Genomic DNA, 18,307 nt, shown 5'->3' with positions numbered 1-18,307 from the left:
CTTGCCCCTTCCCTTTGTTTGACAACCATAGTAGAGTTAATCAGCTACAGTAACACAAACAGACTTCTATTAGCCTTGCTAATCATGCAAATACCCTTTCTGAAAGCTACCCTGCATTTTTAATAAAAAATTTCCTCTCACTTGAGTGTTGGGTGGGAGTGGGGAAGAATGAAAATGAGAACTTGAAAGAAAATAAAAATAAAGGCCATTGTGGTACCTAGCTCATGGAGTATCCAGTTGGCTTTCTGTGTAGGTTGAAAGAGGCATAGGAATGCTCAATAATTCACACACAAGCTTCACAGTCAGACTCTTCTGACTGCCATATACTAGATTTGTGATCTGGAGCAAGCTATTTGACATCTCTAAGCTTCAGATCATCTTCTGTATAATGGGATAATGAGAGTTTCACTTTCCAAGGTGGAGAAATTAAAATGTGGACTTTATTTCATTTTAGCATTTGCACAAACCTACAAACACTAATTATTTTATTTTTATTGTGGTTGCTGCTGCTATTAGTGTTGTACATAGCATTAGACATAGATGATCAAAACTAACCAGGCCAGTTACACTGCTTAAACCAAGTTCAATTACCAGGCACACATCTCACTGAAAGGATTAGCTATACATTTTTTTTTTCATTTTTGTTTCTTTCCCTAGTATCCTCCTTTTTAATTTAGACGACAAATTTTAAAGAAATATTATTTAATAATAATTTTTAAGAAAAGATAAGCTTATAAAATGAAGCTTGAGCATTATCAGAAAGAAAAGCCATTCTTAGAGCTTAAAAGTACACAAAAACATTGATTTTGCCTTTTTTTTAAATCTTTTAGTTTTTATTTTCGTTTGTTCACTTGATAAAATAAGCCCAGTTATTTTTTGGCCTATGTTGAAATGTCATAAATGGAATAGAACAGCATAATTTTTTCCCACTGGGGTTCAAGAATTTATTTCTTCTGATACAACAATAAATCAACTGACAAAACGGAATTTCTCTGTAATAAATATGCAACAAGTTAGGTTGCATGGACAAGTTGAGCTTCAGTTTTATATATAGAAACTCTGGAACACTTTATTATAAAGCAATAGCTGCAAAGCTTATTAAAGAAGTAACTACAAGAGTAACTCTGAAAAGAAGATGCATGTTTAATCAATTAGAACTAAAATGTGATTTCTGCAGTTTTGGAATCATCTATTCATCACGTCAAAGAGCAATGTGTATTGGGTGAGTATAAAACAACACTGATTCAATTAATCTTTCTAACACTGTTATTTCCTTATAGATGCCAGGTTAGTAGAAATTTTATGTGAAATAGTTTCATTTTGAGTGATTTTCAAAGTAAATTAAATTTTGAATCTAAGAATCCATGTTCAGCATCACATGCACTACACTTTTATGTCATCACAGGTTTGGAAAACCCTATAACCAGATCTGTTTCTTCAAGAAACAAAAGCCAACTTTGTAGTTATAGACAAGACACATACTTTAAGCCAGCTCATATTTTCCTATAGCTTCTCTTTCTAGTTAAGTCTGCAAACTAATTTGGATTAAACTAAAACAGACTTTTGCTCCAAGCATTTTGAAAGTTTAAAGAGTTTGGCTAATTTTGGTTGTCTTTTCAAAATATTTCTTATATGGTTTCATGTCTGTATCCTGGAAGGGGACCAATATGTGCTTAAATCTTTCAAGAAGTTGCTCTTTTCTTTTGCCCAAGCTTCTGAAAGGCAGCAAATACATGGATGCTATAGGGTTCTCTGCTTTTATCAAATGAGATGCTGGTCAAAGTTCATTGCCACTAGAATTCAGAGTCATTGGGGGAAAACAGAATATGCAACTTTAATATATCATCATTCTTCTGATATTCTAAAAAAGTAGATACTTACATCATTTTGTTTTTAGGAAAATTAAAAGGACAGTTATGTTCCAAGTCCTTTCCCATCTTCATTTCTCCCTCTTTCATGCTCACTATGACATTATTTCTTGCCACTTGAACCTGAAAGCAGGCAATGTTAATTTCTCGTTTAGATTCTTTGCTATCATTGGTACATGGTTCTACACAGTGATGCTGTTTAAATGAAGAAATCTTCTCTACTAAAAAATCTTTGCCACTGATGCCACATACAAATACCGTATGGACTAGCTCTCAGAGCCAAAGCAGGAAAAATCGCCAAAGGGTAAAAATAGTTCTTGATATGATGATATGCTGCTAAAAGCCACATGGTGTTTGGGTGCAGCATTTCACAGTCAAACAATCATAATTTCATGCCTAAAATGTGCATGTTATTTCAGGAAAATACAAAATCTGAGCATTGCACATTTGCTACAGAATGACCAGTGAGTGTTGCTATAATGATTTGTTTTTCTTTTACAAATGAATATTTCTTGCTGAGCCTTTTCATGCCATATTGCCTGGGGCAGCAATGAAAGTAAGGAGAAGCTGAGGTTAGAGCGGGAAGGAGCAGTGAAGATATCTGTCTGCTCTGTTCAGTTCAAAATTCCTATAGTTCTACACACTAGGTTCAGTACAAAAGAAGCTTTTCTTCTTTTTCCCTTCTCCCCTGGAATAAGTACTGAAGTCCTTATCTCAAAAGAACTATCCTTTAGGGGGCTTGATATTTGGGGACAGCTTTTCAGAAAGAAGTTTTATATTTTATCTCTTAAGAGTTTCGAAGTTCCCATGTAATCTTTAGTAAATATTTATGGCATAACCCTTTTTTTTCCCTTTAAAGTTGTGATAGATTTCAAACAGTTAAACTAGTATGAGGTCATGGCCATTACAGTGGAGATAAAAGAACATAAATGACAGCTTTTCTAAAATACTCATCACATTTTGTTTGATTCATATGATGCTCCACAGTCAGACTGAAGGGTTAAAAATATAATGAGGAATAAGGAGAAATTTCAAGGCACAAAAACTTTAAGCATAAAGTAACCAGTGTTTTTGTTTTGCTTTGCTTTTTTTTGCATTGGTAACAATAAAAAATAACTTATAGAAAGAGAGTAAGAAGTCCCAAAGTTATTAAATAAAAGTGCAAGGATTGTGGTATCTGGCAAACTAGAAAAATATTTAAAGATCTGGAAACAAGTTGAAAAGTCTCGATACTCATGAGATGAATAGTTAATCAGAGTACCACCTCAGGGTAAATGAAAAAAATATTTGACTCCTTACCCTAATAATTACTGACAGCATTATGTAAAAACTTACTGTGTTTCAGCCATTTAAAAAAAATTAACTAGTTCATTTACTATAAAAACCCTATATTTTGTTGTTATGCCCATATTTCAGAGGAGGATATTGAGGAGGATAAGATTCTATATCAGACCTCCAGGAACTCCACTGCCAGTTGGTAAACCGGATGACTCTGAGAAATTGAGAACTGAGGCTCAAAGTACGAGAACATAGCATGTTGATATGAGGTTAACATGGAGCTAACACTAGTGAAAAATATTACTAAGTATATTAATAAGTGAGGACCATGTAAAAAGGAAATTTTAATTTAAAATATTTAATATAATTGAATGATGGTACTAGGTACACTTGCCATCTACCTCAACTCAATAGTTTGCAGCCTCAGCAACAACATATTTTGGAATTGGACAGGATCTTAAAGGTCAGCTAGTCCAATAGAATTCAACATATTTTTCTAATAGAAAATTCTCCTCATGCAGGGAACATCCCTGAAATGAAGAAACTGGTGGCCAGAGAGATTAGCTCAAGAATTCACAGATGATTAATAAAAAGGAAGGACTCTTACTTAGCTGTTTTGATTCCCAAATGAAATGATCAGATATATGTGAGATGAGGCACAGCAAACGGAAGACAACATCTCCAAAGGGGTACTGCAAAAATGGACACTGAAGGTATCTATTGACTATCTGCTATATCTCAAGTATGGTTAGAATGTATAAACAGATGTAATTCTAATACCTGTGAATCCTAGCACACTTAGGGAAGAAACTGGGTACTGACTGTACTGTAGCAATAGAACAACTGTACAGTAGCAATAAATTCTGGAAGTACAGTATAACAGAAGTCAAAGTATTCTCACACCACAGAGAATAGTGCCAAATCTTGACTTAAAAAAGACTTAGGGATGGTTTCCCAAGGGGTCTCTTCAAAATGCGTAAGCTTGGTCAAATGAGAAAGGCAGATCTATTAGAGAAAGAAGGGAGAGCATTGCCTAGGAGAGCAACTGATGTAAATGTTCTTTGACTTGAATGCAAAATTTAATGGCAAGTGGCAAAGGTGAGAATGAAGAGGTAGACAGGGGATAAGTGTTAAAAAGCCTTATATGCAAAATTGAGGAGTTTGAACTTTATGTTACAGACCTTAGGTTTGTTTGTTTTTATGTTTTTTATTTTTTTAATTTTGTTTTTTTTTTTTTGCTACTGAGGGGATTGAACCCAGGATTGCTCAACCACTGAGCAACATCCCCATCCCTAAGTTGCTGAGGCTGGCTGTGAACTCATGATTCTCCTGCCTCAGTCTCTCGAGATGTTAGGGTTACAGGCATTTGCCACTATACCTGGCTTTTTTTTTTTTTTTGTCTTAAGAAATTGACATTCATCAAATTTTAACCATAGTAAGACCAATCAGTCTGCAGTGTGAATAGACCCCGATAAAGAAACCAATGTAAGAAGGATTTAACAATAATCCAAATAAGAAGGGAAATGGCTTATAGTTACAGAAAGATCATACAGATGGAAAAGAATGGATAGATTTGTTATGCTTATGGGCAGAATTATAAGTACTATGCTAATTAAGTACTAGCAACAAATGGAAAAATCTCTTACAAGTTGTAAAAATCAAAGACAATGTTAAGCTTTATACTTTGTCACTTATAGCTACCCTGGTACATAATAGCAAAAATTAGTAATTCGGAAACAATGGAAAGTGGAGTTTGACTGTGATTTTCAGACGAGAAAAAAAAATGTAGGAGATAAATTCTGGAAGTACAGTATAACAGAAGTCAAGAAAAAAGGAATTTCAAAGAGAGAGTGGTCAGATATAGTGGAAAGGACAAGAAAATTAAGGATGAGGAAGAGAAGGAAGGGAGAAAGGAAGGAAGGAAGGAAGGAAGGAAGGAAGGAAGGAAGGAAGGAAGGAAGGAACGAACAAGGGGAAGGAAGGAAGGAAGGAAGGAGAACAGATTACAAAGAGTATCAGACTACAGCAGAATTCTAAGATGGTTTTAGCCAGGACATCAAAGAGACCTGGAACCAAGTGGTCCTTGTGGGCAGCTAACTGGTTTTATCAATTACAAGCTTGATGACAAGGGTTTTGATGATAAGGTATAATTCTTGATGAATTGGAGGAGGCTGATTGTATAGCCAAGAGAATGGCCCACTCAAACCTCCTGCTGCTGAGGCCAAAGGTTTGACACTTCTGGATTCACGACCACTGGAATAGAGGTCACATTTTTCTTTGGCTGTACACAATGACTGAGCACAGGGGTGCATATTGCAGGCCCATTCATGAGAAACCTGTCTCTTTATAATTGACCAACTTTGGTTCCAGGTGATCTCCAATGTCCTGGCTAACACTGTCTTAGAATCGTACTGTACTCTAAGACTCTTTTATTTTTTTTTTTTTTGAAAGAGAGAGAGAGAGGAGAGAGAGAGAGAGAATTTTTAATATTTATTTTATTTTTTAATTCTCGGCGGACACAACATCTTTGTTGGTATGTGGTGCTGAGGATCGAACCCGGGCCGCACGCATGCCAGGCGAGCGCGCTACCGCTTGAGCCACATCCCCAGCCCTCTAAGACTCTTTTAAACCATTCTTCCTCCATTGCTCTCCTTCACTTAGGTGATCATCATGGATTAAATGCTCTCCCTGTGTTCTCATACCCTATCCCCTTCCTCCTCTATAGGCATTTTCCCCAAGACATCTCTTCTTGTACACCTAATCTTTTCTTGTTATCTGTTCCTCTGAACATGCAAACCAAGGCTGAGAAATAGATAAGAGGTAAAAATTAGAGGCATTCTCATAAAAAAACAATATTTGACTGAGTATAGCTTTGAAGAAGAAGAGATGCCTAAGTAAGTAAAGCAGATCCTATAAAAAAATTAGAAATGTAGAGTATGGCGGCCAGCAGAGAAGGAGGTCTTGGTAAAAGAGAAACCTTTCATTTTCACACACAGGGGGAAGAAAAGAGGAGAAAGATCTAGGTGATTGTGTAGGTTTAGGGCAGGATCTTAAAGTGATTTTTACTTACTGGCTTCATTGTATTCTGTGACTTAAGATGTGAAGTATCTTCTTAAGAGTGAAGGGAAAGGTTAGGAGAGTTTGTGGAAGGAAGTCTGAAATTGACACTCTGTCCCCTCAATGCAGAGCTTTAAAGAGAGAGCAAAGACTTCAGGGCAGCCTCAATGGCTAAGGTGAATTTAATTAATTCCTTTTATATCTTTGTTAAATAAACTCAGTCATTTTGTTATAAGGTAAAGAAGTCTGAGAGATAAATTTTAACTTCCACTCCTGTTTTCAAACATTTCTCTGATTATATCCCTGTCATTGTTATCTACTTTGGGCAACTTTATTGAAATAATTTCTCTGAGATTTTGAACTAGAGGGACAGGTGTCTTAAAATTCCTGGCTTTGTGACTGACCCCAAAAGATCCTTTAGTAAATTCCAGAGAGATTCTCTGCCTTCAATCTGAATGTTCTTTCAGATTTCTAGTTCCTGAATAATGTGTTAGTTAGCTTTCCATCACCGTGAAACAAAACAATACCTGACATAATCAACTTAAAGGAAGAAAGAGTTATTTCCGCTAATAATTTCAGAGTTTTCAGTTCATGATTGCCTGACCCATGACACTAGATCATGGCAGGAGTAGGGGATGAAGGAAGCTGTTTACCTTATGGTAACTAAGAAGGAAAGAGAAAGGAGAAAAAGTTGGACCCATGATCCCCTTCACGGGCATACCCCACAATGACCTAACTTCTTCCCAAGAGGCCCTACCTCTTATAATTTCTGCCACCTCCCAGTACTGTCATAGACTGAGGACCATCAAGCCTTCAACACATGGGCCTTTGCGGGGTGGGGACATTTTATATTTCAAACTATAGCAGCCACATGATTCAAAAGGGAAACAATAAAAAAGATAGACTTTGGTCTATCCTCAGCTCCCTTTTGCATGCCCCTCCCAAGATATTTGTCCTGTCTGAATGGACCCACTTCCCATGTTCCTCCTTCTATCCTCTCCCACCATGAATAAATAATGAATGCCCCCCCCCCAAAAAAAAAGAACCAATAAAGAATGGCATTTTACCATGTTGGTAATAAGATATATTTGTAATTAGCTTTGTAGACATTGTATTTGTAATTTGGGCAAAGGAATGGAGAAGAGAAGTGAATATCTTAAGTGTCTTACAGCAAGGAAAAATAGTCACAGGCAACAAATTGACGATAGGAAGATTCAGAGATAGCTGTGATCTTCATATCCTAGCAGATGAACAAAAGGACAATATGATTAGCTGTGATATTAACATTGAGCTTTCTGTTTTGCACACAGAAGAAAGTGAATTTCAGTTTATTCATTGTATTTAAAAAATTTTCATTGGCAAAATTGTTGGTAGATTAGGCATTTGTAGAAAATTTAAAGGTGCAAATGTGTTTAACTGTTAATTATACTTATCAATTCCTGAAAATTCTGTCACCTGGAGGTGTAATCAAATATGAAAAACAGATTTTTACTTGATTGAAAATGAAATAAGCGTAAAGGGGTGTTCCAGAATGGTATAATACAAAAAAATGAATAGTGATTCAATCCAAAACACACTCTAGGAAGCACTAACAGAAAATTATCTCCTGTTAAAGAAGCTTTGGTTTTCTATGTTTATTTTCCATCCTCCCTACCTTTGTATGACAAACCTTTGTGTTACGACATTCTTGAAAGTGTTCTACAAAATGTAGGAGATTTGAGACAATACAAATTTACACTCTCTTCTTAAAGAAAAAAACTTATTTGAAAGTACACTGAAGATATAAGAATTGTTATTACATATATATATGAGATACTGATAAAAATTACAGAATATGTATTACAATCCCTCTCACAGACAACAAATTTATTTTCATCCTGCTTTTTCTTGAAAATAAAGAAGAGCCTTTATTCTTTTTAATTTTTAACAAAATAGGCACATAACTTTAAAATTTTTATTTTAGCAAATTCTTGTCTAGTTACTATATAAGCACAATGAATTGCAATATGACAGAATTTTCCGGAATTATTGTGTGTGTATACAAACATACATGTGTGTTAAATGTACATATGTTATGCTTGAGTTTGGGACCCCCAAAAGACCACCAGAGACCAAGATCCATGTAAGCAGCAAAGAGGTGTTTATTGTGAGCTAGCTCCATCCTCCGGGTGCACACAGCAACTGGTGATGCTGAGAGGCCCGAGCCCAGGGTTTGCAGCAGTTTTATATACTCTTTGGGGAAGGCAGGACTTCACATACATCATAGCATCTCTTAGCAAATCACCACACACCGAGGGAAAATCATTAAACAACTCTAAAACATGATTAGCACAGTCACTGGCGGGAACAAGTTGGGTAGGTGTGATTGGTTAGTACAAGAGGGGGATTCCTTTGAACTGACTGGTTTAAGCCACGAGGGGTGTTCGTGCTGAATTACATGGTTTCCGAACATGTTATCAACCACCATAAACAACTGGGGGGTCATCTGGCATCCCAGGTATTTTTCCTGTCTCATGCTGATTGGTGGTTGCTAGGGGGTTGCTATGGGTCCTCACCTAGCCTGACTGAGTCAGGGACACCTGGTGCTGCAGATCCCTCCTGTTATTTGTAGATAAACAACTCAGCGGTGTGAGTATGTGCCTAGAAAGGCTCTGTCCATTTTTCCAAGAACAAGGGTTCATGCCCTCTTCCTTGGACAGGCTTTGCTCTGGGGTAGAGGCTGGTTTCTCACACACATGTTAATATCAAGAAAACTAATATGACACATTTTTAAAGCAAATTTTAAGATAAAAATATCTAAATACCTAAAATATTTCCTTAATAATAGTTCAGTGATTTTCATGAGTTTAAGGGACCAAATGATAATCGATATTTTCTGTGTAACTGAAAAAATTTAAAGGAATACTTTGTATTTTTTAGAGTTGTGGGAAGCATATTTTATTTCTATTCTTAATAATCCATGCAGTACATATGTGTTCAGTTTTAGTTAAGTAGAACACCATTTTCAGATTATAAAAGGCAGTTTATGTAAAAGTTTCTTTTTTAAAAAAATTTTTTGTAGTTATACATGGACAGAATGCCTTTATTTTATTTGTTTTTTATTTTTATGTGGTGCTGAGGATGAAAAATTGATAGACGTGGTGGTGCATAACTGTAATCTCAACAGCTCTGGAGGCTGAAGATGGAGGATTGCAAGTTCAAAACCAGCTTCAGAAACTTAGGAAGGCCCTGTCTCAAAAGAAAAAATAAAAATAATAGGGCTGGTGATGTGGCTCAGTGGTTAAGGACTCCTGGGTTCAATTCTTGGTACTGAAAAAGAGAGAGATTTAATTTAATATTATACTTAATTTAATTTAATATTATGCCAGAGGTTTTGAAAACTTTGTTGTTAGGTAATGATAAGTCTTAATATTTTGTTTAAATATTAGGCATTTTTATAATAATAATAATAATAATAATAATAATAATAATAATAATAATAACTGTATGTGTTTGTCTTAATTCTCAAAAACTGTTTTTCTACAACTGTCAATTTTTAAGTTTTGTGTTTAAGACATGCAGATTAATGGTGGTTTTGAGTAGCAAACAAAAACCCAGAAACCCAGAAGCTGGCTTTTATATTCATCCCCTAAATTTATGTAACTTATTTAACTTTTATAGGCTTCATTCTGGTTCCTGTGATCCTTGATGTCTCTAAGATTTGTTATGACTAGATGCAACATTTATATCTTCCTTTAAGGTACTCCTTTAATACTTGAACTTTAATTCCTTTAATGCATGAACTAATTCAGTTTGTAGTCAGATTTAACAGAACTATAAGTTATAACAGACCCTATCTCAAATACATGGCTATATATTAATAGTGGAGGTCTCACCATTTTTGTGCCAACATGGTAAAGGGATTTTTATTTTATTCTCTTTAAAATGACTTTGCCATTATGACAAAAAAAAAATGAAAAACAGGTTTGAATCTGAGTAAATAGCAATATTTCCTCTAGTGATCTCTAGATAAATCAATTTTTTTTTGGACTCTTGCTTTATCGCTTTTACTTTCTTTCAAATACCACATTTATCGGGACTTTTAAAATTTTTTTGAAACTCTGTCAAACTTCATGAGAGAATAGGCAAAAAATTAATTTTCAAATCCAGAATTAAACTATTTATACATAAGGGGATTTGAGAGTGACAGGCAAGTCCCTGGTAGGCCCAACCTCACAGAGGAGGAAGAGCCTGGGGCCCAAGGCAGCTGAATGCCTGAGGCAATCTGTAACTACAGAACTGCTCTCTGAACTGTGCTAGGAGTGCAGTTTTGCACAGATTTGCTTGTTGGAGATTTTTTTTTTTTTCTCTTAGTTTTGAATCAAGATGGAGAAATCGTTCTGCTATGACATTATATTTAAAAAAAGGAAAGAAAGAAAGAAAGAAAGAAAGAAAGAAAGAAAGAAAGAAAGAAAGAAAGAAAGAAAGAAAGAAAGAAAGGAAGAAATCAGGCAAGACTTAAGCTGTGAAGCATATTTTCTCTCTTCAGTGTGTGCCTGAAACTCCCACTAACACCAATGGCAGCTACGCAGATGCATGCAGGAAGAAATAGACCCCTTTAAACACTGACCATCATATTTGGGTCTCCCCAGAGAACCCTAGTTACTGAAGTGGCTGTGAATGATGCATTTCACAGAATGTTTTGACAATAAATCCATCGTACTTTTCCCTGAGATCTTTTCTACTCTTCTGAAATCCTAGTGTATCAGGCACGCATCTTCTCTATTTCAAACTGAGCCTAAATACATTTGCCAAAATAAGATTCAAATAATTAAATGTGACTTTTATAATTGTTTTCCTCTGAAGATCCAGAGCCTAATCTGGCTCTGGTTAATCATTTTAATTTGACTTACAATACAGTGTCAGTTTATTTAGTTGGAATTAGTTTTCTATTTCTCTCCTTTTTGTAAGCGCTGCCTGTTTACTTAACAATATTTGGCTTTGCCTAATGATATGTACAGAAGACAGTGCTAAGTGGAACATCAGCTGTTTACATCAGCTCTAACAATTAATGCATGTTAATTTTTAATTACACTGATTGTACTAGAGACAGAATGTATGTTTCTTCACAGAACAGATGTACTAGTCAGCTTGGCTGGTGAACATGCATATCGATCAGATGTTGATGCTGCCAGCAATTCAGCAAAGTCTGCTAAGAATGTCGGCTTCTAATGTACTTACAAGTTTGCGGCTTAGAGTCCTGGTGGAGGCAATACAGCTAGATGCTATATCCTCTAATGTTTACAGATAATCACAATATGTCTGTTTTGTGGTTAGCATTCTACAGTGTATGATTAGAAGATCAAATAGGTATGAGGGGATCCAAAGGTGTTTTCACCTGTGAACTGATTTCTGCATTCACATTTTGCTAAAGATTTTATTTTGACACGAAGAAATTCCCTCTCGCCTCCACTGCCAAACTCCTTTTTATGTTAATAGTATAGCTCTGACAGAGATGACCACTGTAACTCCAAGGAATCTAAAAGTCATATGGTAACTTGCAAAGAAATCTGTCTCTATTGAGAACTATACCAAAACGAGATGGGAAATACATGGGAATGTCAAGAAGCAAGATAGCATGTAATCAACAGACACTGAGTCAATGGCCAATCAGTCAGGAGGCGGTTACTGAATGCTTCAGCATGTTGAGAATTTGACTAGATACTCTCAGTTACCTAGCCATGAGAGGTGAAAAACAATATCAGAGCCCTTCCTCCATAGGGAATTCATACTCTTACTGGAGAAATAAGTCTCATAGACATAAAATAACAGTTATATGCTCTAGCTGGCAACTTGTACTTGATAAAGTATAGTTGTTCAGGTGTGCATTCTGTTCAATGAAAATAATATCAGGTAATACTTTGTGATAGAATTGAACTAGAGTTGAACTGGAGTTCAACTTTATCCTGAAGCATGATTTGAAAATATTTTAGTATTATTAAGTAGCTCATTAATTAACATTGCCAAAATATTTTATACCATTCTACTGATAAAAAAAATATCATACATTGCTGGTGGGACTGCAAATTGGTTCAACCACTATGGAAAGCAGTATGGACATTTCTCGGAAAACTTGGAATGGAACCACCATTTGGTCCAGTTTATCCTCAGCATATACCCAAAGGACTTAAAAGCAGTATACTATAGTGACGTGGTCACATCAATGTTTAGGACAGCTCAATTTACAACAGCTAAACTATGGAACCAACCTAAGTGCCCTTCCACAGATGAATGGGTAAAGAAAATGTGATACATATACAAAATGGAATATTAATCAGCCATAAAGAAGAATGAAATTATGGCATTTGCCCATAAATGAATGGAACTGAAGACTATCTCATGAAGTGAAATAAGTCAATCCCAGAAAACCAAAGGCCCAATGTTCTCTTTGATATGTGGATGCCGACTCACAATAGGTGGCAGGGAGGAAGTGTAGGTTCACTGGATTAGAGGGGGGAGAGTGAAGGAAAAAGAGAAGGAATGATAATGGAAAGACAGTAGAATGAATCAGACACAACTTTCCTGTGTTCATATATGAATACACAACCAGTGTAAAACCACAAAAATGGGAAGTTATACTCCACGTATGAATGATATGTCAAAATACATTCTACTTTCATGCATAAATAAAAAGAACATATAAAAAATTTTAAAAAGAATATCAAACTATTACATCTATTCTTTTAGTATATTCACAATTGTTTTCCTCTAAAATACTCATCAAAGAATCCTTAGGGTCTTTTTTTACTTCTGAGTAGAAAACTATCTAGTTTATTCATTTTGACCTGCTTATTAGACAATCAGAGACTAAATTTTTCATATGTATGCACATGCATGCAAATTTGAAAAATGCAGATTTTAGTGGAAATTCAAGGAAACAAAAATGGGCAAGGTAACATTAAGAACAAATATGAACAACTTTCACCATCAGATTTCAAAATGTAGTATGAGGCTGCAATAATTAAGAGAGTATGATATTGGTATAGGTATAGATAAAAACATCAAAACAACCCAAACAACTAAATAAATAATTTAGAAGTATTCATGTTTATTTTTTTAAATACCTTTATTTTGTTTATGTAGTTTTTTTTTTTTTTTCACCATGTGGTTCTGGGGATCAAACCCAGTGCTTCATACATGTTAGACAAGCGCTTTACCACGGAGCCACAACCCCAGCCCTATTCACATGTATTTGTCTGTTTTCTGTTACTATAAGAAAAGAAAAATAACCTGAGGTAGAGTAACTTAAAGAGATGAATTTAGCTCACAGTTTTAGAGATTGAAGTTCAAGCAACATGCCAGCTCTGGTGAGTCCTTCCTGGTTACATCATCAACTCATGGTGAGCAGCATCATGGTGAAAAGGGCAGGCAAGAGGAAGGGATCACATGGTGAGACAGGAAACCAGAGAGCCCAAAGGGACTAGTCTTGCTTTTTGATAACAACTTTCTCATGTGAACTAATCGGTATCCTACAAGGATTACATTTTAGGACCCACCTCTTCTCTCAATATCACCATGCTGGGACCAAGCCTTCAACACATGAACTGTAGGAAGATAGATTCAAACCATGTCCAAACCATTAGCAACCTATATTTGCTGTGATAATTGGAACAAGGTAGTCTCTTTAACAAGTGCTGCTAGAAAAATTGTATATCCACATGGATAAAAATGGACTTTAAAATATATCATATACTTTACATAGTTATTTAAGATATTTGACAGCTGTAAATGTGAAATGTAAAGCTATTAATTATCCATCCCCACCCCAAGTAAGGCTAAATATTTATAATCTTGCTGAGGTCAAACATTAATTTAAAAGTACACCCAGCCATAAAGAAGAATAAAATGTCATTTGTAAGAAAATGGATGGGATCGGATGGATGGGTCATCGTGTAAAGTGAAATAAGCCAGACACAGAAAAACAAGTATTGCATGTTTGCTCTTGTATGTTGAAGCTTAAAAAAGAAAGAAAAAAAAAAGTTCTGAAGGTAGAAGCAGAACTTGTAGGCAAGGGATACCAAACTAGAGGGAGGAGAGAGATAGGGGAGAATAAGAATAGTAGGGATGGTAGATATGATTAAAACAATATATGCATGTATGGAAATGCCATAGTGAAATCAATAATGAGTTAATATTTATAATTTAAAAATTTTTAAAACTGAACAATAGAAATCAACAAATTCTAAGAAAAAGTAATAGAATTGGAAAATTTACTAGCAATAGATGTCACATATATAGAATGAGGACCCAGAATATATAAAAAATTTCTATGAATCAACAAGAAAATGACCACATAGTAAATCCTGATATAATTAGGTCACTTCAAGGGCAAATGTTAGTAAAGGTAAACATATTCTATGACCAATATATTTCATTTTGGGGAATGGGCTGAGAACAAATTGTGTGTGCTCATCAAAAATGTATTAGAATTGTTATAGGAGTTTTATTTTAATAGTGCCAAACTAAAAAAATGACCTATATATGATTCAAGAGGGCAATGACTATGCTATATTTATATCAGTAAAGGAGAAGAAATTACTGTTACACAAAACAACACAGATATATCTCAAAAACATAATATTTGGTAAAAAAAGAAGTCACAGTAAGAATACCACTCAAATGATTCTTTTTATACAGAGTTAGAAAGCAAGAAAAATTAGAGTATATGAAGAGCTCATAGGACCTGTTTCTAAGTTATACTGGTAAAAATCATAAATAAAAAACTGTTTGAGGGGCTGGGGATGTGTTTCAGGCGGTAGCGCACTCGCCTGGCATACGTGCGGCCCGGGTTCGATCCTCAGCACCACATACAAACAACGATGTTGTGTCCACCGAGAACTAAAAAAAAATAAATATTAAAAATCCTCTCTCTCTCTCTCTCTCTCTCTCTCTCTCTCTCTCTCTCTCTCTCTCTCTCTCTCTCTCCTCTATCACTCTCTCTTTAAAAAAAAAACTGTTTGATGTTTTGGGTTATTTCATATAGAAAATTAAAAAATAGCCATGGGCATGGTGGCATATTCCTGTAATCCCAGTGATTCAGAAATCTGAAGCAGGAGAATTGCAAATTTGTGGTCAACTTAGTGAGGCCTGAACAACTTAGCAAAACCTGTCTCAAAATACAAAAAATAAATATCAAAAGGACGAGGGATATGGCTGTGTAGTTAACCCAATAATGATTTAATCCCCAGCAAGAACAACAACAACAACAAAAACAAACAAAAACAAAAAAAAGAAAAAGAAAAGAAAAAAGCGTAAAAAGGAAAAAAAATGAAAAGAAATATTTATTGAAGTAATTCTATTGTAACTCACTAACAAACTGCAGGAGTCCCTGGTTTATAAACCAAGAACCATGTCCTCCTTCCTTTTCAATTCCCAGATCTACTCAAAAGAACTATACTTCATCCTGGAGCAGCCAAGAACACAGGCTCTCTCTCTTCAGCTTCCAGTTTAGAGATTTTATATATGAAGGTACAGGATGTCATTATTTTTTTTATTGATCCCAAGTACTTGTTGCTGATGTTATGTTTCAAATGAGTGTTGCTGAGACCTTAGGTAGGGAATACCTTCTCCTCTTTGGACTTCATTGATGAGACAGAGGTTCTACTTTGGAGCTATATCTGAAAATACTGGCACCTCAATTGCCCTTGTCCTGTTCAAGAGGTAGAAGTTCCATGTCAAGAGCAAGGGAGGAAAGCTAAGAAAACCTAGGAATTTGTCCCTTCCCATCTACTGAGTGTTCATCTACTAAATCCATTGTCCCTATAGGAAAGTTCAAACTTTCCCTCTGAAGGTTTGGTTTTGAGACCAATGAAACAATCTGACACTAGACAGAGTAACAGGAGATTAGGTATACAAATTTATGATCATGAGCAGGTACAGTGAAGCCACACAAAATGTGAAATTTAAAGAAAGGCGAGATGGTTGAGACTTAAATACCCTGTATAATGACTTCAGAAAGAAAAAGAAAGTTGAGGCTGTAGGAATGTTTAAAGGGGAAAATAAATAATTTATAGGAAGGAAATGAGTCCAAAGAGAAAATGATGTCCAGGAAAAATTTTCCTTCTCTTTCTAGGTTTTGTATTTGATTTTCAGTTTCTTCCTATATTTTATGACTTTAATCTTACTTGGTTAATGACATTCCAGTAAAATTTGAAGAAAATTATTTTCCTGTGAGGTGGTTTTGGCCTTCAGGTAGATAAGGGAAAGCCCCTTCCTGTATTACAGCTCTTTAGATTTTTATTTGAAGTTCCAAATAGAATATTTTGGGATATCAAATCCTTGTCCCCAGCTGAAAGAGCAAAACAGCAATAGAATAGGGAACTCAGCCCACTGCATTTGCAACAGAATGGAAAGAAGCAAGCCCTAAGGGCGTTCTCAAAAACATTGGACATTTTAGTAAAAAGCAGTGGATATAAGATTAACAGAGTCATAGGATATGTAAGTGAAACTGTAGAGTAGTTAGCTTGCTGGAAAGAAATGAGGGAAGATATCTAGGAAGAGTCTTGCTAGAGTCAGTGCAAATCTCAAACACTGAACTTTGGAAATTCCAACTTTAAGGAGCCCCAATTTTATTGAATTCCTCTGTGAAGTAATTTGTGCCCTTGAGCATTATTCAAAAACAACACAGTAATGAGTTGCCAATTAGTGTTGCTTAACATCTGGAGGTGATAAAGAAAAGAAGAAAAAAAAAGAACTTTCTCAAAGCAACTGTCCTTCGAGGTGACTATTGGCTACTAAAGCCTGTGCTTTCTGAAGAGCAGCATTACACAGATGTCAATAAAATAATCTAGCCAGTTATTAAACAAGTAAAAAAAGAAAGCAACAATAACAAGTCCTGGAAAGAAAAGAAAAGTATACAGAATTACTTTAATGTATTACCTAAAATGTTGAGTTGTGAGAAAAAAATTATAAAACATGAAAAGAGATGAAAGAATGAACACAAAACTAGAAATGAAAGCAGACAACAGCAATTGCTTCTGAGAAAGAACAGAAGCTGGATATCATAGCTACTTCAAATTACCCATTAAAAACACGTTCAGAAAAATTAAAGGAAACCATTATTAGAGAAGTAGAGAAATGTCTGATGAAAGTTGCACAAAATAGAGAAAATCAATAAAAAGAAATTATTTAAAAAATGAAAATTTTGGAGCTGAAAAGTGCAATAACTAAAATGAAAAATTCACCAGAGGAACTCAGTAGTTCATTAAATGAATAGAAGAATAGAAATCTTGATAATACATTGACAAAGTTTATATAGAATTTGAAGAATAAAGAGAAAAAAATAATGAAGAAATACAAGCAGAATCTCTGATATGTATATTTACACATAGTATACACACATACACATACACTGTACTGTAGAAATATAAATTTACTGTCTGATAACAACAGAAATAGATGGGTGAGTGCAAAGCTATATTGAATTAAGTTAATGATTACAGATGGAAGTTTAAATGCATAGGAATAAATGAGGTGATGACAAATGTTAAATGAGAGGGTTAATATAAAAAAATTATAAATGTTACTGGGCCCAAGTCTGTCTGCTCACTGCTTGAACTCCAATTTTAGCCAGGTGAGATTTCATGGGAAGGAAATCAGGTTTATTCAAGAGCTGGCACCTTGAGAAGATGGGAGAGGCAGCTCTTCTACCTTGGAAAAGACCATTTTAGGAACTCAGGGTTCTTTAGAGAGGAATAAAAGGTTGGACAAAGGGCAAGAAAGTGTATGTGTTAGGCTGGGATGTTAATCATCCAATACTTTTTTTTTCCTCTGTTAGAACATCACAATTAACCTCAACCTCCTGGGATTAGTTCATGTAATTCTAAAGAAAGTCACCAGATGTTCTGGTTTCTGTATTTCTGAAGAATGATTATTTACAATGTAATATCTTAAACATGCAGGTGCAACTTTTCTTTAGAATTTAGAAATCAGGTAAAGAAAGGTGAATTAACTATGCAAATAATAAGTTTTACAGGAGCACCCAGAGTTACATAAACATACATTTAACAAATAAAAAAATTACATAAAATAATCACTTTAATAATGTATTCTTGGGGATCAATATA

General features: G+C 35.0%; 1 long non-coding RNA gene across 2 annotated transcripts in view; it reads left to right on the top strand.

Moving 5' to 3' along the window:
• The first annotated feature begins 1,093 nt into the window (after positions 1-1,093).
• Positions 1,094-18,307, top strand: part of LOC308631186 — a 116,255-nt gene continuing 99,041 nt past the window's right edge. For both annotated transcript variants that reach the window (XR_014018132.1, XR_014018133.1), the window contains exon 1: positions 1,094-1,222. This is a non-coding gene — a long non-coding RNA (uncharacterized lncRNA). The remainder of the gene's footprint in view (positions 1,223-18,307) is intronic.

This window comes from Spermophilus citellus (assembly GCF_964194105.1).
Source record: "Spermophilus citellus genome assembly, chromosome: 11".
Classification (NCBI taxonomy): domain Eukaryota; kingdom Metazoa; phylum Chordata; class Mammalia; order Rodentia; family Sciuridae; genus Spermophilus; species Spermophilus citellus.
This window is presented reverse-complemented; position numbering and strand designations above follow the sequence as displayed.